Raw genomic sequence first — 26,447 nt, 5'->3', positions numbered from 1 at the left:
AATTTTATCACTTGACACATAATAATTGGTAGTTTGAAACTAAAATTCCAAAGGTAAAAAAGCTGTAACAACAGTCTTTTTCCTATACCTCAATCAGTAACATGCCCAAATTATGGCTCAATGTGTGAAAGCAGCATTATTACAGATTGGCTACTTTTCTTTTTCTGGATTGCAGGCAAATTTTGGCAGAAAAATCATACGCACCTGCCATTTTGATTAACGTTCGTTCATTTCTATGAAATAAGAGTAATTGATTCTTCGTCAAAATAGAAAAACATGGCCCTTAGTATGAAGCATGAATAGGACTGTGCTACCTTCTGTTCTGATACTGTATGCTGGGCAGTATCTGAGCAATATATATTCAGAAGTAAATTTATTACGCTCCACTTGGGCAAAAATGGCTGAAGCAAAACCATCCTTGTTCATTGTATCTCAGCATTTACTTATTCCCAAAAGTGTAGTACCTTAATCAAACAATTTTTTGGATGCTATCAATGGTTTAACCCATATTCTCAATGCTGCATCAAGATGCGGACTTCGGCTTCAGTATATTTGATACACGGTATCACTAGTTGAAGCATCACTACCTGCTCACAAAATACAATTCCTCTTTGTATAAAGTTAAACATGGGTATGTTTGATGCAATATTTTTTCACAAATAGAAATTTCATGAATAGGTCATTACATGAAAAACATGCAATCCTGCTTATACATGCTGTCACAACCTGGATTAACAGTCATTCACGTTTACAGACCAGAGACACAAACCACAGGCCTCAGTGAACAGAAATCGAAAATAGGAGAGGTGGAAATATTAGCAGAAAAACAAGCTTGGTTTTGCTAAAAGCTATTAGCATAAAAATACATTTAGTATTTGTCATCCAATAGCTTTGCAGCAGAATTTCAAGACCAGTGTATTTCAACATATCAGATTAATATAATTTTTTTTTATTCGTTCATGGGATGTGGATGTCGCTGGCAAGGCCAGCATTTATTGCCCATCCCTAATTGCCCTTGATGAGGTGGTGGTGAGCCCCCTTCTTGAACCGCTGCAGTCCGTGTGGTGAAGGTTCTCCCACAGTGCTGTTAGGTAGGGAGTTCCAGGATTTTGACCCAGCGACGATGAAGGAACGGCGATATATTTCAAAGTCGGGATGGTGTGTGACTTGGAGGGGGACGTGCAGGTTGTGTTGTTCCCATGTGCCTGCTGCCCTTGTCCTTCTAGGCGGTAGAGGTCGCGGGTTTGGGAGGTGTTGTTGAGGAAGCCTTGGCGAGTTGCTGCAGTGCATCCTGGGGATGGTGCACACTACAGCCACTGTACGCCGTTGGTGAAGGAAGTGAATGTTTAGGGTGGTGGATGGGGTGCCAATCAAGCGGGCTGCTTTGTTCTGGATGGTGTTGAGCTTCTTGAGTATTGTTGGAGCTGCACTCATCCAGGCAAGTGGAGAGTATTCCATCACACTCCTGACTTGTGCCTTGTTGATGGTGGAAAGGCCTTGGGGAGTCAGGAGGTGTGTCACTCACCGCAGAATACCCAGCCTCTGACCTGTTCTTGTAGCCACAGTATTTATGTGGCTGGTCTAGTTAAGTTTCTGGTCAATGGTGACCCCCAGGATGTTGATTGTGGGGGATTCAGTGATGGTAATGCAGTTGAATGTGAAGGGAAGGTGGTTAGACTCTCTTGTTGGAGATGGTCATTGCCTGGCACTTGCCTGGCGCAAATGTTACTTGCCACTTATGAGCCCAAGCCTGGATGTTGTCCAGGTCTTGCTGCATGCGGGCACGGACTGCTTCATTATCTGAGGGGTTGCAAATGGAACTGAACACTGTGCAATCGTCAGCGAACATCCCCATTTCAGACCTTATGATGGAGGGAAGGTCATTGATGAAGCAGCTGAAGATGGTTGGGCCTAGGACACTGCCCTGAGGAACTCCTGCAGCAATGTCCTGGGGCTGAGATGATTGGCCTCCAACAACCACTACCATCTTCCTTTGTGCTCGGTATGACTCCAGCCACTGGAGAGTTTTCCCCCTGATTCCCATTGACTTCAATTTTACTGGGGCTTCTTGGTGCCACACTCGGTCAAATGCTGCCTTGATGTCAAGGGCAGTTACTCTTACCTCACCTCTGGAATTCAGCTCTTTTGTCCATGTTTGGACCAAGGCTGTAATGAGGTCTGGAGCTGAGTGGTCCTGGCGGAACCCAAACTGAGCATCGGTGAGCAGGTTATTGGTGAGTAAGTACCGCTTGATAGCACTGTCGATGACACCTTCCATCACTTTGCTGATGAATGAGAGTAGACTGATGGGGCGGTAATTGGCCGGACTGTCTTTGTCCTCCTTTTTGTGGACAGGACATACCTGGGCAATTTTCCACATTGTCGGGTAGATGCCAGTGTTGTAGCTGTACTGGAACAGTTTGGCTAGAGACGCGGCTAGTTCTGGAGCACAAGTCTTCAGCACTACAGCCGGGGTGTTGTCGGGGCCCATAGCCTTTGTTGTATCCAGTGCACTCAGCCATTTCTTGATATCTCGTGGAGTGAATCGAATTGGCTGAAGACTGGCTTCTGTGATGGTGGGGATATCGGGAGGAGGCCGAGATGGATCATGTACTCGGCACTTCTGGCTGAAGATGGTTGCAAAGGCTTCAGCCTTGTCTTTTGCACTCAGGTGTTGGAATCTGCCATCATTGAGGATGGGGATGTTCACAGAGCCTCCTCCTCCTGTTAGTTGTTTAACTGTCCACCACCATTCACGACTGGATGTGGCAGGACTGCAGAGCTTTGATCTGATCCGCTGGTTGTGGAATCGCTTAGCTCTGTCTATAGCATGTTGCTTCTGCTGTTTAGCATGCATGTAGTCCTGAGTTGTAGTTTCACCAGGTTGGCACCTCATTTTTAGGAACGCCTGGTGCTGCTCCTGGCATGCTCTTCTACACTCCTCATTGAACCAGGCATTGATCCCCTGGCTTATTGGTAATGGTAGAGTGAGGAATATGCCAGGCCATGAGGTTACAGATTGTGCTGGAATACAAATCTGCTGCTGCTGATGGCCCACAGCGCCTCATGGATGCCCAGTTTTGAGCTGCTAGATCTGTTCTGAATCTATCCAATTTAGGAATCTTACAACACCAGGTTATAGTCCAACAATTTTATTTTAAAATCACAAGCTTTCGGAGATTAACCCCTTCGTCAGGTGAATGAGTGAAAGGTTCTCAAATCGCATATCTTATATTAGGCTGGGACAGCATCACACCAATCAAAAGGTGTCGTGTCGTTGTTGTTCAAACAGGCCAGTCACAGAGAACAGTACGTCCCAGTACACTGGATATACATTGTGCCAATTACACAGACAGGGAGAAAGAAACCCAAATGGCAGAGGGAGAGAGAGAGAGAGAGAGAGAGAGAGAATATTAAAAACCGACAACTTTTTTTTCCCTTTTGCTGGTGGGGTTACGTGTAGCGTGACATGAACCCAAGATCCCGGTTGAGGCCATCCTCATGGGTGCGGAACTTGGCTATCAACTTCTGCTCGATGATTTTGCGTTGTCGTGTGTCTCGAAGGCCACCTTGGAGAACGCTTACCCGAAGATCGGTGGCTGAATGTCCTTGACTGCTAAAGTGTTCCCCCACTGGGAGGGAACCCTCCTGTCTGGCGATTGTTGCGCGGTGTCCGTTCATCCGTTGTTGCAGTGTCTGCATGGTTTCACCAATGTACCATGCTCCGGGGCATCCTTTCCTGCAACGTATGAGGTAGACAATGTTGGCCGAGTCACAGGAGTATGAACCATGTACCTGGTGGGTGGTGTCCTCTCATGTGATGGTGGTATCTGTGTCGATGATCTGGCATGTCTTGCAGAGGTTGCCGTAGCAGGGTTGTGTGGTGTCGTGGACGCTGTTTTCCTGAAAGCTGGGTAACTTGCTGCGAACGATGGTCTGTTTGAGGTTGGGTGGCTGTTTGAAGGCGAGTAGTGGAGGTGTGGGGATGGCCTTAGCGAGGTGTTCGTCGTCATCGATGACCTGTTGAAGGCTGCGGAGAACATGGTGTAGTTTCGCCACTCCGGGGAAGTACTGGACGACGAAGGGCACTCTGTTGGTTGCGTCCCGTATCAGGCAACGGAACCCTGTGTGAGAACCTCTCTGGATACGTCGAGGGCATCCTGAAACCCATCGTACAGGGAACCCCCAGCATCTGTCGCGACACTACAACCTTCCTACAAAAACTCAGCACCCACGGACCAGCTGAACCAGGAACACTTCTCACCACGCTGGACGTCTCGGCACTCTACACCAGTATCCCCCACGATGATGGCATCGCTGCAACAGCCTCAGTACTCAACACCAACAACAGCCAATCTCCAGACGCCATCCTACAACTCATCCGCTTCATCCTGGATCACAATGTCTTCACCTTCGATAACCAGTTCTTTACCCAAACACACGGAACAGCCATGGGGACCAAATTCGCACCCCAATACGCCAATATTTTCATGCACAAGTTCGAGCACGACTTCTTCACTACACAGGACCTCCAACCAACGCTATACACCAGATACATCGACGACATTTTCTTCCTATGGACCCATGGCGAAGAATCACTGAAGAGACTACACGATAACATCAACAAGTTCCATCCCACCATCAAACTCACCATGGACTACTCCTCAGAATCGGTTTCTTTCTTGGACACACAAATCTCCATCAAAGACGGGCACCTCAGCACCTCACTCTACCGAAAGCCCACGGACAACGTCACGATGCTCCACTTTTCCAGCTTCCACCCCAACCACGTCAAAGAGGCCATCCCCTATGGACAGGCCCTACGAATACACAGGATCTGCTCAGACGAGGAGGAACGCGATGGACACCTACAGACGCTGAAAGAAGCCCTCGTAAGAACAGGATATGACGCTCGACTCATCGATCGACAGTTCCGACGGGCCACAGCGAAGAATCGCATAGACCTCCTCAGAAGACAAACACGGGACGCAACCAACAGAGTGCCCTTCGTCGTCCAGTACTTCCCCGGAGCGGAGAAACTACACCATGTTCTCCGCAGCCTTCAACATGTCATCGATGACGACGAACACCTCGCTAAGGCCATCCCCACGCCTCCACTACTCACCTTCAAACAGCCACCCAACCTCAAACAGACCATCGTTCGCAGCAAATTACCCAGCTTTCAGGAGAACAGCGTCCACGACACCACACAACCCTGCCACGGCAACCTCTGCAAGACATGCCAGATCATCGACACAGATACCACCATCACATGAGAGGACACCACCCACCAGGTACATGGTTCATACTCCTGTGACTCTGCCAACGTTGTCTACCTCATACGTTGCAGGAAAGGATGCCCCGGAGCATGGTACATTGGCGAAACCATGCAGACACTGCGACAACGGATGAACGGACACCGCGCAACAATCGCCAGACAGGAGGGTTCCCTCCCAGTGGGGGAACACTTTAGCAGTCAAGGAAATTCAGCCACCGATCTTCGGGTAAGCGTTCTCCAAGGTGGCCTTCGAGACACACGACAACGCAAAATCATCGAGCAGAAGTTGATAGCCAAGTTCCGCACCCATGAGGATGGCCTCAACTGGGATCTTGGGTTCATGTCATGCTACACGTAACCCCACCAGCAAAAGGGAAAAAAAAGTTATCGGTTTTTAATATTCTCTCTTTCTCTCTCTCTCTGCCATTTGGGTCTCTTTCTCTCTGTCTGTGTAATTGACACAATGTATATTCAGTGTACTGGGACGTGCTGTTCTCCGTGACTGGCCTGTTTGAACAACAACGACACCTTTTGATTGGTGTGATGCTGTCCCAGCCTAATATAAGATATGCGATTTGAGAACCTTTCACTCATTCACCTGACGAAGGGGTTAATCTCCGAAAGCTTGTGATTTTAAAATAAAATTGTTGGACTATAACCTGGTGTTGTAAGATTCCTTACATTTGTCCACCCCAGTCCATCACCGGCATCTCCGCATCATATCCCATTTAGCACAGTGGTAGTGCCACACAACACATTGGATGGTGTCCTCAGTGTGAAGACGGGACTTCGTCTCCACGAGGACAGTGCGGTGATCACTCCTACCAATACTGTCGTGGACAGATGCATCTGCAACAGGTAGATTGATGAGGACGAGGTCAAGTAGATTATTCCCTCATGTTGGTTCGCTCACCATCTGCCGCAGGCCCAGTCTGGCAGCTATGTCCTTCAGGACTCAGCCAGCTCAGTCAGTAGTGGTGCTACCAAGCCATTCTTGGTGATGAACATTGAAGTCCCCCACCCAGAGTACATTCTGTGCCCTTGCTACCCTCAGTGCTTCCTCCAAGTGGTGCTCAACATGGAGGAGGACTGATTCATCAGCTGAGGGAGGGCAGTAGGTGGTAATCAGCAGGAGGTTTCCTTGCCCATATTCGACCTGATGCCATGAGATTTTATGGGGTCCGGAGTCAATGTTGAAGACTCCCTGGGCCACTCCCTCCTGACTGTATATCACTTTACCGTCACCTCTGGTGGGTCTGTCCTGCCGGTGGGACAGGACACACCCAGGGATGGTGATGGAAGAGTCTGGGACGTTGATTGAAAGGTATGATTCTGTTAGTATGGCTAAGTCAGGCTGTTGCTTGACTAGTCTGTGGGACAGCTCTCCCAATTTCGGCACAGGTCCCCAAATGTTAGTGAGGAGGACTTTGCAGGGTCGACTGGGCTTGGTTTGCCTTTGTCGTGTCCGGTGCCTAGTGGTCCGATGCCAGGTGGTCCGTCTGGTTTTATTCTTATGATGACTTTTTGTAGCAAGATTTTACAACTGAGTGGCTTGCCAGGCCATTTCAGAGGGCGATTAAGAATCAATCACTTTGCTGTGGGTGTGGAGTCACATATAAGTCAGACCGGGTAAGGACAGCAGGTTTCCTTCCCTAAAGGACAAATGAAACTACTACTGACATATGAGTAGCAATATTATTATTACATAGAATCTTAGAATCATAAAATCTTACGGCACAGAAGGAGGCCATTTGGCCTGTTGTGCCTTTGAAAGAGCTGTTCAATTTAGTCGTACACCCCAGCTTTTTCCCCATAACCCTGCAGATTAGTCCTCTTCAAGTAGGAACATAGGAACATAGGAACAGGAGTAGGCCATTCAGCCCCTCGTGCCTGCCCTGCCATTTGATAAGATCATGGCTGATCTGTGATCTAGCTCCATATACCTGCCTTTGGCCCATATCCCTTAATACCCTTGGTTGCCAAAAAGCTATCCATCTCACATTTAAATTTAGCAATTGAGCTAGTATCAATTGCTGTTTGCGGAAGAGCGTTCCAAACTTCTACCACCTTTTGTGTGTAGAAATGTTTTCTAATCTCACTCCTGAAAGGTCTGGCTCTAACTTTTGGACTGTGCCCCCTACTCCTAGAATCCCCAACCAGTGGAAATAGTTTCTCTCTATCCACCCTATCCGCTCCCCTTAATATCTTATAAACTTCGATCAGATCACCCCATAACCTTCGAAACTCCAGAGAATACAACCCCAATTTGTGTAATCTCTCCTCGTAACTTAACCCTTGAAGTCTGGGTATTATTCTAGTAAACCTACGCTGCACTCCCTCCAAGGCCAATATGTCCTTCCGAAGGTACATGTCGAATTGTCTTTCGAACGTTCCTATGGAATCTGTTTCCACCATCCTTTCAGGTAGTACATTCCAGATCTTAACCTCTGTGAAAAAATTTCTTATTTCCCCTCTAGTCCTTTGGTGAATTATTTTAAATCTATGATCTTTGGTTACCGACCCACTTGTCAGTAGAAACAGTTTCTCCCTATTTGCTCGATCAAAACCCCTCATTATTTTGAATACCTCTATTAGGTCTCCACATAACCTTCTCTGCTCTAAGAAGAACCATCCAGTCTCTCCACATAAGTGAAATCTCTCATCCCTGGTATCATCCTGATAAACCTCCTCTGTACCCTCTCTTAAGGCTTTGACATCCTTCCCAAAATGTGGTGCCCAGAATTAGCCACAATACTCCAGCTGAGGCCTAACCAGTGATTTGTAAAGGTTTAGCATGACTTCCTTCTTTTTGTTTTCAATGCCCCTATTTACAAAGCCAATTATCCTATAGGCTTTCTTAACCACCTTATCAACGTGCCCCGTCACCTTCAAAGATTTGTAAATATGTAGTCCCAGATCCCCCAGAATTCCCTGATGGCCAAGGGTTAATATGTTGACAGCATCACTTATGGCTTGCATGAATAAGGGATGGATGCTCGGTAACTCATGGCTTTATAGGGTTTTGTCTGAAAAATGTTAACATAGCTTGTGGCTCAGTGAGTGCTCTGCTGTGGTCAGTGCTGGACAACCAGATTGGAATTAAGAACATGTCCTGCTCCTATTTGGTAAGGCAGCACAACTGGTAGATGTTTTCATCCCTACAGTTGAGTGAAATGTTTCACTGCGTACACTTTGAAGGTATATCTACAACATAACAAAATGCAGTATCAAAAGAAACCATCCCTCTTCAGAAAAATTAAACAAAGCCAAAGCATTTATTGAATGGGGCAGTTGAATTCTTAATGTGCGATAGTTATTTATCTATTTAATCAATACAAACTTCAAAATATCTATCCGATCTAACAATTTCTGTTGTATCTTGTCAAACAAAATTAGAAGATGCTAAAGAAGTCATTTCCCACAAGTTATTCCTCCCACTGCTTAGCCTTTCCAAGGTCCATTAGTATGACTCCTGACATAAGAGGGAGGTTGTTTCCAGAAGAAGCTGAGACAGCACGGTGCCAATTTGAACAAACTGGACTTCCCTTTGTTGACTGCAGACGTTCTCTCCCTTGTTTTCACACCACCTGCTAATTGTGACATTAGACCTGATTAGCAGTCTCTTCAGGAAAGCAATTACTTTCCTCTTCCCAGAGAACAAATTTGAACATATTTTTTGAAATGCTCCATTTTTTACAATCTTAAGATTACAATCTAAATCTGAAAATGGTAATAATTAGTTAACAATTGTGACAAGGCTATCTTTGCTCAATAATTAAAGGTTTCAAAAGCAAAATACTGCGGCTGCTGGAAATCTGAAATAAAAACAGAAAATGCTGGAAATACTCAGCAAGTCAGGCAGGATCCGTGGAGAGAGAAACAGAGTTAACGTTTCAGGTCGATGACCTTTCAACAGAACTAGAAGAAGTTGAAGATTTAACAGTTTTTAAGCAAGTACAGAACCAGAGAAAGGGGCGGGGGGAGAGGAAGGGGAGGGGGGAAAGAACAAAAGGGAAGGTCTCTGATGGGATGGAGGGCAGGAGTGATTAAATGACAAAGAGATGATGGTGCGAGGCAAAAGTGGGTGGTAATGGGACAAGTAAAGAAACTAAGGGAATTAGGGGTTACGGGGAGCGGGCAGGAAATTGGACATGAATTTAAATTTGAGGTTAGGATCAGATCAGCCATGATCTTATTGAATGGCCGAGCAGGCTCGAGGGGCCGATTGGCCTACTCCTGCTCCTATTTCTTATGTTCTTATGTTCTAAAGATGGGTCCAGAGGAGCTGTAAATGGCAACATCAGAACCATTGCCAGAACCTGTTGTCTGAAAAAATGGGAGCAGTGGTTATGATCTGAAGTTATTGAAATCAATGTTGAGTCCAGAAGGTTGTAAAGTGCCTCATCGAAAGATGAGGTGCTGTTCCTCGAGCTTCTGTTGAGCTTCATTGGTACAGTGTAAGAGGCCGAGGACAGAGAGGTCAGAGTGGGAATGGGACGGAGAATTAAAATGGCAAGCGACCGGAAGCTCAGGGTCACGCTCGCAGGCTGAGTGGAGGTGCTCAGCAAAGCAATCACCCAATCTGCGTTTGGTTTCCCCAGTGTAGCGGACACCACATGCATATCCCTGGATTCCCCTAGAGTCCAAAAATCAATCCATCTCAGCCTTGAATATTTTCAATGACTCAGCCCTTGGGGGTAGAGAATTCCAAAGATTCACCAACCCTCTGCATGAAGAAATTCCTCATCATCTCAGTCTTAAATGGCCGACCCCTTATCCTGCATCCATGCCCCCTATTCTAGACTCTCTAGCCAGGGGAAACAATCTCTCAGCATCTACCCTGTCAAGCTCCCTAATAATCTTATATGTTTCAATGAGATCACCTCTCATTCTTCCAATTCTCATTTCTCCATCTTTTGCTGTTTCCTTTTATTCTCTCGTCCCAATTCACCTTTATTTTTACTAACCACCAGTGTGAGACTGTGCATGTGGTTATTTACTGCTTATAGGCTAATGGGGTTTTATTGTAAAGTGTATTTTATTTTTGGATACTCAATGATTTTTGATTTTGTTTTGAAATTGTTGATTTTAGCCTGACTGATTGCTAATGCATGTGGATTTTCTTTTAAAACTGTTTTTGGGACCAGTGACTTTTTGTAAAGTACTAGATACATGTACATTTTAGCTTTTGATACCATTGAATGGATTAGCCAGGATAATTAATGTGTAGGGCGAGCTTTCAGAAAAGAAAAATGTATGTACCAATCCAGCCTGACCTGAGCTTACTTGACCTCAGGAAATGCATAACGATATAGCCAGGTTACATAAAAACTAAAAAGGAGGAAGAAATATGAAACATCTGAAACAACAACAGCAGTAAAGATAAATTTGCCATTTTCACTGCACCCAAAACAAAAGTGAAAGGAACCAAAATGTTTTCTTCCAACACTTGAACTCTGAAACATTTCATTAGCAATTTGACTTCCATTTACCTTTTAAAAAAGGTATCACCCCTACAATTAGCAATAGTATTGTTTTTTTTTAGTCAAAATGGCAATAACACATTACCACAGCAAAAACTACCATTGAAAGACATGTGAGCAGTAGTAGTTGCACCCAGAACTTAAAACAATCAAGTATAATCAATGCCATCTCTCCTGCTGTTATTGATTTTCAGAATTACACTTCTCCTAAATGTATACTTGCTTTCTCTCGTAGAGTTAATGTAATGACCTGTCCATGGATTGCTTCTGCATTCTCAGAAGACGGCCATCTTCACAAGCCAGCAGAAAGGCTCCCTCTACCACTTGTATCATCACAGCCACTACTGTTATCGAAATCCCAACAACACTCCAAAGGTGACTGCACCCATTGCTGTGACAGTTTGATCAAGCATGATGAATGGAAAGCAATGCATTCACTCTGCAAAGCAATCTACTGCGTTATATAAATGCTTTATAACAGGCTCCATAAGTGCAAGTTCTCCTTTTACAGCACTGGATTGTAGTGTTATTGTCAATTTTGATACCTATGAATATACAAAAACGATGGACAGGAAAAGACCTACTGGTCCATGCAGCCTGTTGTGATGCCTTCCTCCACCCCTTCCGGAGCCATGATAAGGGTTAAGTTGACAGCGAGGAACTAATGCTTAATTGCTGGTAGTGACGGCACTAATGGGAATGGTATTTGAAGGGAGGGCAGCAGTTTGACAACAATGAGTGAAGGAAACCGAGATGGAGGTGTTCAATTGCTGTTTTCAGTATCTACAATTTTATTTCATCCTTTTCTAGTTTGATTTGTATCCTTTTGAAGATAAAATCCTTTGAATGAGGGAAAATGCATAATTTTCCTGCTTTCTCTAAAATCAATGACCAAGTTTTCTCCTGCCTATCCTATTTTCATCAAGATTATGCAGTTGATTGGGGAAATTATACTTCTCAACCTCCAGCCTTATTCTACTCTGAAGGATAAAATGTTATAATGATTAATTATTGAAAACCTCACTGTGCCATAACTTCCAGAAGTTTTGTTTCTGTATTCAGTTATTCTTGGTATCTATCAAGTTCAGTAATGAGATACTTTATACACAATGTCCCCGATATTAGCGGGAAGGTGGGTTGGCAGCAGGTGGGGGGGGGGGTGCGATTGGGCGCGTGGGTAACCCGCCCAATAAAATCTGTCCGTTCCTCGTGCGATCGCGAGTCAATTGGAGCCACTTAACGTGGCTTCTGGGTTTGCCGTCTGAAAGCTGCGCAGCGGGCGGATTGCGTACCCGCATCACAGGCTGTCAGCTGGAGGAGCTCAATTTAAAGGGGCAGTCCTCCAATGGCTGCTCCTTGAGCAAAAACCCAAACAGCACAATGGAGCAGCCCAGGGCAAGGCTGCTCCTAGATTTAGTGATGCCTCACTCCAGGTGCTACTGGATGGGGTGAGGAGGAGGAGGGATGTCTTCTACTGGGAGGAAGTGGCCTGCCTCTGCCACCAAGAAGGCCTGGCTTGAGGTGGCAGACAAGGTCACCAGCAGAAGCAACATCTCCCACTCTTGGATCCAGTGCAGGAAGTGCTGCAATGACCTAACTAGGTCAGCCAAAGTGAGTAAACTTACTCATTCACCGACATTCCGTCTTCCACATCACCGCCCCCACTCCCCAACTCATTCTGCACTGCCAACACTACTCTATCACATCACTCCTCACACTCACTGAAAGCTCATCCTCAATTTACCTGCACTTCCTTAGCACTTCCTCACCTCCCCATTAGTCACCCTACCACGACCACTCAATCCAATCCTCATACAATGTCATGGCTCTGTCTCATACTCACCCTCTGGTGCATCTCTTTCATGGTCAGCTGCACCCAAACCAATGCATTCATTGGTTGGCCACGTCACCATCCCTCACTCACTCATCTGTACTTTCTCCCCTAAAGGAGAAGAGAGCCCAGAATGCACGGGTGCGGGCAAGGACCATAGGGGGGCCGCAACAGATCGTCGTCCTCACAGATGCGGAGAAGGAGGCACTGGAGCTGAGCCGTACCTCGAATGCCTGTCCGTCGGGGGGGGCCGAGACTGGCACCCGACAAACATCTGGTGACAGAACTTTAAGATTCAGCACACACAATATGAATTGATGTTAACATGCCTCGTCATCTCCAGCACCTCAGAATGCTCATCGCAACATGACACATCTGTGATCGTGCTTAATATTGCCTTCTGTTCTCTTACAGGGCCTCCAGCGACTGCTGTGATGGCGGAGGGCCATTCCTCAGAGTACCTGCCGGCCTCTGACGGTGCACCGTCACATCTGAGTGAGGCATCCACCAGCGCAGATACTCATACCTCGGTGGGTCCTAGTCCGCAGTTAGTTGGGGTCGCACATGGTGAGTTACCACATGTGAGCACGAGCAGACACTGGTGGCAGGGGCAGATGTGGAGAGTCCGTGTCAGTGGGAGCACTCCTTTCCAGACTCTGCTCAGCTGGACACAGATGCTGAACCCTGGGGCCCATCCTTTAAAAGGAGAATGATCGAGGGGCAGCAGCACATTTGCGAGGTGCTGGAACAGGTGCCACGTGCACTCTCCACAATCGCGAGAGGATGGAGGAGTCCAACTCCTGAATGAGTGGAATGGTGGCACAGGGATGTGAGGGCATCTCTGAGATAGTGTCATGGATAAGTGCGGGAATGTCTGCGATGGAGGGAATGCTAGCCTCCATGGAGCTTCAAGCATGGCTCACAAATGAGTCCATTCAGGCCCTGACAACGGCCGTTCGGACTCAGGGTGAACAACATTCTGCCGCCTTAAACAGGCAGGCAGATACACTAGCACTGGCTTTACAAGGTTTTGCACATGTCCTCCAAACTGTTGTCCAGCAGAGTGGTAGGAGTGATGTGGGCCTGACTCAGGGGAGGGTTGATGGCGAAAGGGGATATGGAAGTGGGGACGCCACTCAAAGCATTCCCACGTCTCACCCGTTGCCCCCTCTCAACCAGTACCCTCAATGCTTCCTCCTCTCCAGGTGGACAAGTCTGCCTCTGCATGGATGCAGGTGGAGCAGTCTTTGGAGGGGCCCTCACGGGCACCAAAACCCAGAAGGCGTAGGCCCAAAGCATCTAATCGGTCAGGACATGAACAAGAGCAACCTGCCACTACCTCTGCTGCAGTCATAGAGGATGCACCACGTAGAAGTAGTCGGAAGCGAAGGGCGAAGGTTTTGTAAGCACGAAGGGTATGCACAAGGGTGTTTGATGGTTGGTCATGTTATTTATTTATATTTGCTTTTAGTTAAACTCACATTAAATATTATTATTGTCACCACTACTGCTACGTCTTGGCCATGCTTGACTGGTTTCTGTAATAAGGCCCTTTCCTTGAGGTTCACCATGAACGCCTGCACTTGATGCCACCCATTGGGTCACTCTACAGTGGGTATATGTGTAATTGCAGGTCTGTTTTGTGCAGGGGGCGGGGGAGGGGGCTGGTGTGGCTGCTTCTCTGTCCAGGTGGTGAGGACTGGACTCTTCACACTGTCTGATAATAGGAGAACCATTCACATATCAGTGACTCCCTGGTCTCACGAGCAGCCAGGTGAGCCGCTATCCTGCCCATGGGTTGCTCCTCCTCAATGTGGGTGGCAGGTGTGGATTGGGCCTCCTCAAGCGGCACCCCTCTCTGTTCTGTCACGTTGGGCGGGGCACAACAGACGACTATAACGCATCCCACTCTGTCTGGTGCGTATTGAAGCGCTCCCCCAGAACGATCAAGGCATCTGAAGCGCATCTTGAGCATCCCTACAGCATGCTCAATTGCAGACCTGGTAGCGATGCGGCTGTCGTTATATCGACGCTGTTGCTCGGTGGTGGGGTTCCTCAGAGGTGACATGAGCCACGTGTGCAAGGTTATCCCTTGTCCCCAAGGAGCCAGCCCTTACGGGTTTCTGGTGCGTGGAAGAGGGCCGGAATGTTGGACTCTCGGAGGATGAAGGAATCGTGGCAGCTGCCAGGGTATCTGGCTCACACGTGAAGGAATCTCTTGCAGTGGTCATAAACGAGCCGAGTGTTGATGGAGTGATAGCACTTCCTGTTGATGAACAGTCCTGGCTCGTGTGGAGGTGCTCATATTGCTATATGGGTGCAATTGATTACACCCTGCTCCCGTGGGAAGCCAGCCACAGCATGGAATCCCACTGCCCTCTCTGTCTGGCTGAGGTCGTCCACGGGGAAGTTGATAGTGCGAGGCCCTGCAAAACAAACCGTAGGTGACCTGCCTTATGCGCTTGTGTGCAGATGACTGAGAGACCCCGGCGATGTCCCCAGTGGCACCCTGGAATGATCTGGAGGCGAAGAAGTTGAGGGCAGTGGTGACTTTGACAGTGACAGATAAGGAGATGCTGCTCGGCCCAGCCGGGAGCAGCTCGGCATGAAGGAGGCTGCAGATGTCTGCGACTACCTGGCGACTGACTCTGAGCTTCCGTATGCACTGCTCCTCAGAGAGGTCCAGGAAGCTGAGCCCCAGTCTGTAGACCCTGTTGCGAGAGTAGTGCCTCCTGCAACGTCTCTCTCTCTGTTGTTGCCCTCCCTTCTCTTGTGCAGGCGCCTGTGGCGCAGCACTGTGTTGTGGATCTTCACGTGGCGGAGTTGGACGCCGTGCCTGGCGAGGCTGGTGATGTTGCTCGTCCTCGGATGAAGTAGTGAATGCAGCCATGCGCCCCCCCCATCCTGACGGGGTGAGTTTGAGGGGGTCCGCAAAGTAGTTAAATATATTTGCACAGCAGAGTTTTGGGCGGAAAGTAAGAATTTTGGAACCACAAAGGTCTTACAGCCAAAACTTTGTCTGAAGTGACAGAGTGCCGTGCTGCAATAAAAGACGTTTTCTGCCCACCTGTCAAATAAGCATGTGCATCTCTCTCTGGCTGCTAGCTGAAACACGTCTGTTGCACAGCGTGAGAAACACGCTGAGGATCCTTCAAAATTGCACCCCTGCCAAAATGTCTAGTCAATAAAGTAGTTCAAGTACCTCAACTGTCTGAGAAACTATGCAAATTATCAACCCACTGGCTTTAATTGCCGGTGGGACTCCCGCATTTGGGAGGCGCGCGCGCATCCGGACGCGTCACTAGGGAACACGGAAGTCAGCGGGTTGGAGCCAGCGTCTGAACCTGCGTGCGTGTGTCTGCGTGTGCGTGCGTATGTGATTTAGTATTGCCACATTTACCGATGCCAATAAATGTATGAATGTAACCTGGGTAACTTTATATCTGTGATTGCCACTCGGACTCCTATGAAATAGATCTGTTGAGTTTGGTCTCACCATCCAGTTGCTTTTGCAATCTTTGGCTGAGTGAGCCCACGCCAATAGCTTCACAATAAGAAAGATGGTCAACACTGTCGAATGCCATACAGAAAATTGATTACAATAATGCACATATACTGACTATTGTTATATATATCACTCTGAACAACCAGAAATGAGTAGTGGACATCATCAATTTTCACAGCATTTGTACATATTTCTCTCACTAATTATGTGAAAGCCACAGAATACTTCAAAGTGTTAATCATTCCACCAGTGAACAGTTTGACACAAAAGTTACCAATTTGATGGAACTCCAGATTATCTTCACCACACTTTAGGAAGGATGTCAAGGCCTTAGAGAGGGTGCAGAAGAGATTTACTAGAATGGTACCAGGGATGAGGGACTTCAGTTATGTGGGAGACTGGGGAAGCTGGGGTTGTTCTCCTTAGAGCAGAGGATGTTAAGAAGAGATTTGATAGAGTTGTTAAAAATCATGAATGATTTTGATAGAGTAAATAAGGAGAAACTGCTTCCAGTGGCAGAAGGGCTGGTAACCAGAGGACACAGATTTAAGGTGATTGGCAAAAGAACCGGAGGCGACACGAGGAAACATTTTTTATACAGCGAGTTGTAATGATCTGGAATGCACTGCCTGAAAGGGAGTTGGAAACAGATTCAATAATAACTTTCAAAATGGAATTAGATAAATATTTGAAGGGGAAAAAAAATTACAGGGCTATGGGGGAAGAGCAGGGGAGCAGGAGTAATTGGATAGCTCTTTCAAAGAACAGGCACGATGGGCCGAATGCCCTCCTTCTGTGCTTTAACATATTGTGATACTATGAGGTTAGTGTGCTTAGCGAAGTATAAAGGGTCTTCTATTCCATGATAATTGAATACAAGATTGCTGGCAACTTAACATGCATTGAATGGACTGTATTATAACTGTTCAAACAGACCACTTGGGAGCTAAGTACTAAGCTTGCCTTCCCTAGCAGGTTCATTCCCACGGTTTGCAAATTTTGCAGTATGATACAAAATTTGAGTAAAAAAACCTAATAGCTGTTATTCTTATCAAAGTGCGCTTACCTTCATATTACAAGAATAAAAATATTTTAGCCACGTTACTAACCTCTTACTTTAATATCTATTATTTAGTATCCTTGGTGACAGAAACCCAGAACTTCTTACATACAACAGCTGCAAGAGTGAGTGAGGCTTACTGAAATCAGATCTGTCAGTTGGCTAAGAAAGTGTCGATGATAATAACACTTAATGATGATTGTACCTTTTTGATTAAGCTATAAGTCTAATCAATATTTTGGAAACTAACAGGGCTAAGAAGATTGCTATGTATTATCAATTGTAGAAACCAATGAGGATCAATGAGGATCACAGTGCTAATCTCATTTTCTATTGGTGATTTGTGAATCATATAGCTGTGCTCACTTGCGTTCCAATAAGAACCTTGGCACTGATCTGTCCAGAAAGAGTACGACTTGCAGGACCCTCATCAGCATAAATTATTTTTTACTTGAAATGCTCCTGACTCCAGCGCTACCTCCTCTAACAATATGGCAGGCGGCTGCGCGTGTTTCCTGCCCACCATTTTGAGTCCTTAGGCCGCGTGACGCCTGAAAAATGAGCTCTACATAGCCCAATTTCTAAGCCATAGTCTACTAATGACATTTCTCTGTCTTCTATTTTAGTAAAGGTGTTAATCCATTTAAAATAAACTGGGTAACTGAACTAAAATAACGGATAGAGAAATGTCATGCAGACATATAATCGTCTGCCCACTAATATCGCCAACCGTAACTTTTAGCCTCTGGAGCACAACAGAAACTTTAAATTAGATTGTTTTAAAATATGATGGCACCTTACTCATGGTTTTTTTATGGTAATTGTGTAATAGAGAATGCTCCAGGTTAGAGTAGAAACTATTGATAGTGAGAAGATGTTACTCTATGAGGGAAAGATTTTGGACTATCAGTAGTACCCAATGGATGGACATATCAGGGCCTTCTGCAACTGGGATGAGGATTTAGGGTGGAGAAAAGGCATGGACTGAATTACTGAGGAGGTTCAATAGATCATCACCAGCACTGAGGGTAAAAGGAACAGTTTCTAGGGACCACCGAGTGAAACTTCATTTTAACCTATTTTTTTCTATTGATTGCTTTCAGATTCATTAAATTGTTTGCTAACTTCTTCCACTGGAATAAAAACAAATATTGAATTGAAAGTGAAAATGACACATCTGCTGAAGTGTACGAGCCCAACATCTCTTTTAATTGCTCCTTGAATGTTTATTTTGTGGTGATATATTTGATTTATAGGCAACCATAATGATTCTAAGATGTGATTATGTAGGTACAATTATTAACTTAATAAAGCTATTTCAAAATAATGGCCCGGAGTTCGCTGCAATGGCAATATTGGCAATGAACGCCTTAAGTTAGACTGTTGTGCTCCCTGATCCTCCAGTGGTGAATTCACACCACGATTTGCTGGAAAACTAATTAGAATATACTGCAGTGAGAATAGCAATGGATCCGGATCAGTGGGGCCAATATCTGATACACATCCAAGATACCGGGTGTCCGACACAACAACAACAACAACAACAACAACAACATGCATTTATATAGTGCCTTTAACGTAGTTAAACGTACCAAGGCGCTTCACAGGAGCATTATCAAACAAAATTTGACACCGAGCCACATAAGGAGATATTTGTCAAAGAGGTGGATTTTAAGGAGCGTCTTAAAGGAGGAGAGAGAGAGGCTGAAACGTTCAGGAAGGGAATTCCAGAGCTTAGGGCCTGGGTAGCAGAAGGCACAGCCGCCAGTGGTGGAGCGATTAAAATCGGGGGTGCTCAAGATGCACAAATTGGAGGAACACAGATCTTGGAGGGTTGTAGAGCTGAAGGAGGTTACAGAGATAGGGAGGGCGAGGCCTTGGAGGGATATGAAAACAAAGATGAGAATTTTAAAATCCAGACGTTCCCAGACTGGGAACCAATGCAGGTCAGTGAGCACAGATGGGAGAACGGGACTTGGTGTGAGTTAGGATTCAAGCAGCAAAGTTTTGGATGAGCTCAAGTTTATAGAGGGTAGAAGATGGGAGGCTGGCCAGGAGAGCATTGGAATAGTTGAGTCTAAAGATAACAAAGGCATGGATGAGGGTTTCAGCAGCAGATGAGCTGAGGCAGGGGCGGAGACGGACGATGTTACGGAGGTGGAAGTAGGTAGTCTTGGTGATGGAGTGGATATGTGGTCAGAAGCTCATCTCAGGGTCAAATAGGATGCCAAGGTTGCGAACGGTCTGGTCCAGCCTCATTCAGTGGCCAGGGAAGGGATGGAGTCGGTGACTAGGGAACAGAGTTTGCATTCGGGACCAAAGAAAATGGCCTCGGTCTTCCCAAAATGTGATTGGAGGAAATTTTTTCTCGTTCAGTACTGGATGCCAGACAAGCAGTGTGACAAATGAGAGACAGTGGAGGGATCAAAAGAGGTGGTGGTGAGGTAGAGCTCGGTGTCATCAGCGTACTTGTGGAGCCTGACGTGTTTTCGAATGATGTCGCCGAGGGGCAGCATGTAGATGAGAAATAGGAGGGGACCATGGATAGATCCTTGGGGGATTCCAGATGTAAATGTGTGGGAGCGGGAAGAGAAGCCATTGCAGGTGATTCTCTGGCTATGACTGGATAGATAAGAAAGGAACCAGGCGAGCACAGTCCCACCCAGCTGGACAATGGAGGAGAGGCGGTGGAGGAGGATGGATTGGTCAACCATGTCAAAGGCTGCGGACAGGTCGAGAAGAACGAGGAGGGATAGTTTACCATTGTCATGGTCACATAGGATGTCATTTGTGACTTTGATAAGGGCCGTTTCAGTACTGGGGCAAAGGCAGAAAACCTGATTGGAGAGATTCAAACATGGAGTTGCAGGAAAGATGGGCACGGATTTGGGAGGCAACAACACGTTCAAGGACTTTGGAAAGGATAGGGAGGTTGGAGATGGGGCGGTAGTTTGCAAGGACAGAGGGGTCAAGGCTGGGTTTTCCAAACTGTGAGCGATCCCTAGCCATATTTCATTACTAGTTGCAATCCATCCTTAGGAGGGGGGTGATGATGGCAGATATGAAGGGGAGGCGGACAGAACCTGAGACGAGGGAACCTCGAACAGAACAACAGATTACTTAACAGGGACACGTTTAGGAGCAATGGCTTCGATCTGATACTGTGGGGATGGGTCGCAGTATGTACGGGCAGAATGTCCAGGCCGGGTTTAATTTGTTTGATTGAGTTTGTAGTGAAACAGTTTGGGGTAGAGTTTCCGCCTGTTTATGTCAGTAATATTAGTGCAATCTGGGTGGAATCGGCCAAACCAATGCAAAAAATTGGGGAATTTTAAACGCGAGTGAGTTACGCCCAAAACCACTTATGTTTGTGTTTTCCGCGATCTTTTACACTGGCTTAAGATTCAATTTGCCTGGATCAGGCCCCGCCCACAAAACTGGCCACACTCCCAGGTCGAAATTGTGAGATTTGCCGATTGTTGAGGAAGGCTCCTCAAATTGCATTCATTTTCTTAGGCGCACTGACTCTAGAAGGCATTTTTAAAAGTTTTTTCATTTCAAAAAATGTTTAATTTACTAAGAAACTAACTAGTGTACACCAATGAAACTAGTAAATGGTTCAGTATAGTTTTTTAAAGTCATTTTCAGTAATTTTAAATCAGGTTACTCACAGGCAGAGGACTGGACACCCTTATTAAAAATGCTTACTTTTGGTGATAAACCCATTTTCAGCTGTATTAATAAAATTGCACCAGGTTACCATTCTTAAATAAATCAAGGAATACTTTTTAACGGAAAGAAAAAAAAAAGAGACAATGATATTCTTTTACGCTGCCCGTTTGTGCTGGTTCATGGAAGATTTTACATTTTTGATTATGCAAATAGTTATTATCAGAAACTTGAACTGTAACCTAACCAGTACAATTTCGAGCACATTTTGGGCTCATTCTCCCAATTGTACCCAAAGTGGAAACTCTGCCCCTATGAATGTATAAATCGGCATTAAGAAGGGACCCGTATGCATAGGGTTGTCTTCCAAACTGTGAGCGATCCCTAGCCATATTTCATTACTAGTTGCAATCCATCCTTAGCGCACAAGCTCAATAAATATTAATATAAACATAATATCAGTCGGGAGAAAATCAGAACATGCCTGGCTGTCAAAATAGTAATTTTATTACTTAATTGAGGTTTAAGATTTCAATTAAGTTCCTAGAACAAGTTGACCGATTAAATACTTTATTGATTCAGAGCCCTCCAGTGCCATTCTGTAATGGTCTAAGTGGCTGTAGCGATTACAGTAGCGTTAATTCAGGAAACTCGATCCCGCCATTGATTTTAGTGGGGGGTGGAGCAATGATAATTAGCTGGTCAACTTTCTCAGTGAGGGTCTCGGTGGAGCAGTGCAAAAGTCCCAGGATATTATGGCGTGACATTATATAATGGCATATGTCACACATGCCATCATTTTCTGGATTTTCTGCACCAAAATAATGGCTTATGCCATAGATGCGCCATTATTATGGAGCCAGTTATCAGCATATTTAGGCCCAAAAACATTAATGTTTTTTTTGCAGCTCAGTTGTATAGGTATGTCTTATTAGTATATGTCTTGATGTCTAATGAAAATATTTCAAACATTTAATGAAAACATTTTAAAACAAACATCGCCACTCTCTAACTGCCTGTCTAATATTAAGATCTGGCTGAGATAAAACTTCCTCCAGCTAACTGTTGGCAGCACTGAAGTTAACCTCTTTGATTCCCACAAATACTAAAGTACCTCTGGCCTCAACTGCACTGATGCCACCAGCTGCCACCTCAAGCTAAGCCCAAAGGTGTGAATTATTGTCCCGATCTGGTCAACTGTAATTTTAAATTGCAGGTGGCAATGATACCTGTCCCAAGCCAGAGGAGTCCTTTGATCTTGATCTGCCATTTTAACCAAAGGCCTGAGTGGGGCATCAGTGGTGGCTTCCCCGCCAGGCAAAACCTGTTGGGAACAGCAGCCAGGGCCAATAAGGTGAATTTTAAAATTTTATTTAGTTTCCTTGTGGGCCAAGATGACCAGGAGTGCTCCTCCAGGCATCCCCTTCCCTGGGCTTCCTCCCCTTTCCCCTATCGGGATTCCACTCCTTGTGCCATGGACCGTACCCCTGGGCTCCTGGCGGCGACCTCCTGCCACCTTATTTAAACGGTCATTTTGGTTGGGAAGTCGGCAAGCAGCATGCTAACGAGTACCCGGTAATTAAAATCGGCTGCGCCTGACTGTTGCCGCTCCTCGACGGGTATGTCGTTCGCTTTGCCGCGTTCCCGCCCGGGAGCTAAAATTGAGCCTAATGGGTTTTTGCACCCATTCCTTCTTTGTTGCACCTGGGAACTGAGCATTACCCAGGCATCATGAAGAAAATCTTCCCCCATGCGTATACAATTAAAAACCTCAATCAAGATTTGAGATTGGAATAAATATTTCTCCCCACCGAATTGTGGATATCTGGAAAAGACAAGAAGCAATTGATGTTGTGTTGATTAATACCTTTTAAAAGAAGCTGGATAAGTACCTGAAATAAAAGAAACACATCACAGGAAAGGCTGAAATTCATAGCAGGTCGATCAGTATCTGCCAAAAAAGAAAGGTTGGTTAACGTTTCAAGAGTGATTTTTCATTTGAACTGACCCCAGAGTCTAGAGCTGTAACTTGTGCAAGAATTTTTGAGACATTCAGCTGAGAACTCTGTACCCTTGACATTGATTCCATCTCCCTGAGCTGGTTGCGTGCTCAGGCTGTACACACCCTTGGCACTCTGTTTAATGCAGAGCTGAGCTTCAAACCCCACCACCCATCCAACACCAAGACCATTTTCTTTCACCTTTTCAATGTTGCTTTCCTTTGCCTTTATCCATTCCTTCATCACCTCTAGACTTGGGCATGATTTCAACATAGCGACGGGAAGTCAGCGGGTGGGTGAATAGTCGCGTGGAAAACCCGGAAAAATTTTCTGCATGTCTGCTCGAGCGATTGCGACTAAATTGAAGGCCTTTAATGTGACTTCTGGGTTTCGCGTCTCCAAGTTGCAGAGCAGACGTGCACCCGAATGACATGCTGTGAACTGGAGTATTTAAAGGGCTATTGCAACCATGGATTTTGAAGGAGAAAGGAGGAATCTTCAGAGATGCAGCATCACAGGTGTAAGGCAGCACCCTGTTTCAGTGACTGGAGGAAGCGCCCTGCTTTTGCCACTAAGAAGGCCTGGCTGGAGGTTGCAGAGGGGCTGAGCAGCAGGAGCACGGTGCCCAGGTCATGGGTGCAATGCAGGAAGCGATTTAATGACCTAACCAGGTCAGGAAAAGTGAGTACAGTTACTGATTCACCTACAATTATGGGCAATAAATGCCGGCCTTGCCAGCGACGCCCACATCCCGTGAACGAATAAAAAAAAAAAAAACATCCTGTGGTGAACATTACTGCGCCCCCCACCAACCTCTGACACTGTCTTGCCAAGCCTACTCCATCACATCACACCTCACAGCCACTCAAGTCTCATTATCAGCTTACCTTCACTTTCTGTGCACTTCCTCACCTCCCCATTTGTGCACCCACCACTCCCACTCACCCTATCTTGATGCAATGTGATGAATCTGTCTGCTGGTCACCCTCTGATGAATCTGTTTCATGGTCAGCCTCACTCAAAGCATTGCATCCATTGGGTGACCACATCACCTTTACTCACTCACACGTCTGTTCTTTCTCCCCTTGTAGGAGAAGAGAGCGCAAAATGCACAGGAGAGGATTAGGACTGAAGGGGGCCGACCACAAATAGTGGCCCTGACAGAGGCGGAGGAGGAGGTCTTGGATCTGAGCCACACGGTTGAATGCCTGGCCGTCGGAGATGGTGAGACTGGCAACCCACAAAAGGCTGGTGACAGAACTTTAACATCCTTCACACACATCATGAATTGATATTATCAATGATTGACCTGTTGCACACCTCAGTATGCTCATTGCAAACTAACTTCTGCAATGATTTTTAATATTGCTTTATGTTCTCTTCCATGGCCTTCAAGGATTGATGACGAGGCACTCGCCATGGAAGAGGGCAGTTTCTTAGAGGAGCTCAATTCCTCCGAGGATGCACTGTCACATCACATCCAGCCTTGCACCACTGCAGATACTGGCCCTTCGGTAGGTCCTATTAGGCAGATAATTGGGTTGTCACCTGTTGCCTCAACACACACAAGTGTGTACGAGCAGATGCTGGTGGCAGGGGCAGCTGTGGAGAATTTACATCAGGGAGCGCACTCCTTTCCAAGCTCTGTTCAGCTGAACACAGATGATGAACCCTGGGGGATATCATTGAGAGTGAGAATGATCGAGGTACAGCTCCACCTTTGCGAGGTAATGGAAAAGGTGTCACGCACACTCTCCACAATAGTGGATAGGATGGAAGAGTCCAACACCATCGCTGGTGGATTGGTGGCACAGGTATGTGTGGAAATGTCTTTGATGGAAAGAGTGGCCACCTCCATTGAGCTTCAAGTATGGCTCTCTAATGAGTCCATGCAGGCCATGACAACGGCCGTGCGGACTTTGGATGCCAACATGTCTGTCGCCTTAAACAGGCAGATAGAAACTTCATCGTGGCCTTAGAAAGCGCCACATCTCCTCACCAGCCTGCTGGCCCGGGAGAGAGATGATGGCGAAAGGGGACACGGAAGTGGGCACTCCACTCAAAGCGCTCCCACGTCTCACCCGTTGCCCCCACCAGCAACCAGTACCCACAATGCTGTCTCCTCTCCCGACGTTCGAATCTGCCCCTGCACATTAATGTTATAATTCTCACCACCACTGCCATGCCTTGCCCATTCTTGAGTCCCTTTTGTGAAAGCCCCCTTTCACGAGCTTCATCATGAACGCCAAGCCATGATGCCACACATTGGGTGCATGCACAATGGGTGTATATGTGGTTGAAGGACTGTTTTGTGCAAACAGAGGGTGGGGGGGATGGGGATGGCTGGTGTTGGTGGTGGTTGTTCCAGGCGGTCTGAGTAGTTCACTATCTTCAGTTTGCAGATTTAATTATGAGAACCTGATAGATATGAGTGAATTTCTGGCAACACGAGCAGCCATGTGCACTGCTGCTCTGGCAGTGGGTTCCCTATCTTCGTCCACCTCCACCTCGTCCTCCTCATCTTCTTCTGCCAACAGGTGAGGATGCTTCATGAGCACATTTGAGCTGCTCCACCTGTAAACCCCTCTGCTGTGCCATGTTGAGCAGCACGCAACACACGATTATTATTCTGCTCACCCTTGCTGGTGAGTACTGAAGGGCTTCCCCAGATCGATCCAGGCACCTGAAACTCATCTTTGGCATTCCTACGGCTTGTTCAATGACAGACCTGGTGGTGATGTGACTGTCGTTGTACTGCTTCTGGGCCTCGTTGGTGGGGTATCTCACAGGTATCATCAGCCACGTCTGCAGAAGGTATACCTTGTCTCCAATGAGCCATCCCTTAAGTCTGTCCTGTGCGTGGAAGAGGGCCGGGATTTTGGACTTGCACAAAATGAAGGAATCATAGCAGCTGCCAGGAAATTTGGCAGACATTTGCAGAAACCTCTTCCGGTGGCGGCAAATCAGCTGTGCATTGATGGAATGATACCCCTTTTGGCTGATGAACAGTCCTGGCTCATGTGGAGATCCTCGGATTGCTACGTGTGTGCAATCATTTGCGCCTAGCACCCCTGAGGAGTCGGCCAGAGAGTTGAAACACACTGCCATCTCAGTCTGGCTGATGTCGTCGCAGGGGAAGTTGACACGTCGGATGCCCAGGCAAACAAACCATCTGTAACCTGTCGTATACACTTATGTGCAGAAGACTGAGAAATCCTGGTGATATCACCGGTGGCACCCTGGAAGGATCCAGAGATAAAGAAATTGAGGGCTGTGGTGACTTTAACTACAATGGGCAATGCGTGGTCGCCACGCCCAGCTGATAGCAGCACTGCATGAAGGAGTGTGCAGATGTCTGTGACCGCCTGCTGACTCAATCTGAGTCTGCATAGGCATTGCACCTCAGAGAGGTCCAGGAAGCTCAGCCTCTGCCTGTACACTCTCTCTTGTGGGTAGTGCCTCCTGCAACCTCAATCCTTCCATTGATCCCCTCTCTGCTCTTCTCCAGGTCCTTGGGGCACACTTCTGTCTTGCGCACCTGCAACTCCCAGAACTGTATGCTGTGCCTGCCGCAGATGGTGATGTGCCTCCTCCTCAGATGTACTATAGAATAAATCCATT

Source organism: Heptranchias perlo, chromosome 11 (genome assembly GCF_035084215.1).
Source record: "Heptranchias perlo isolate sHepPer1 chromosome 11, sHepPer1.hap1, whole genome shotgun sequence".
Classification (NCBI taxonomy): domain Eukaryota; kingdom Metazoa; phylum Chordata; class Chondrichthyes; order Hexanchiformes; family Hexanchidae; genus Heptranchias; species Heptranchias perlo.
This window is presented reverse-complemented; position numbering follows the sequence as displayed.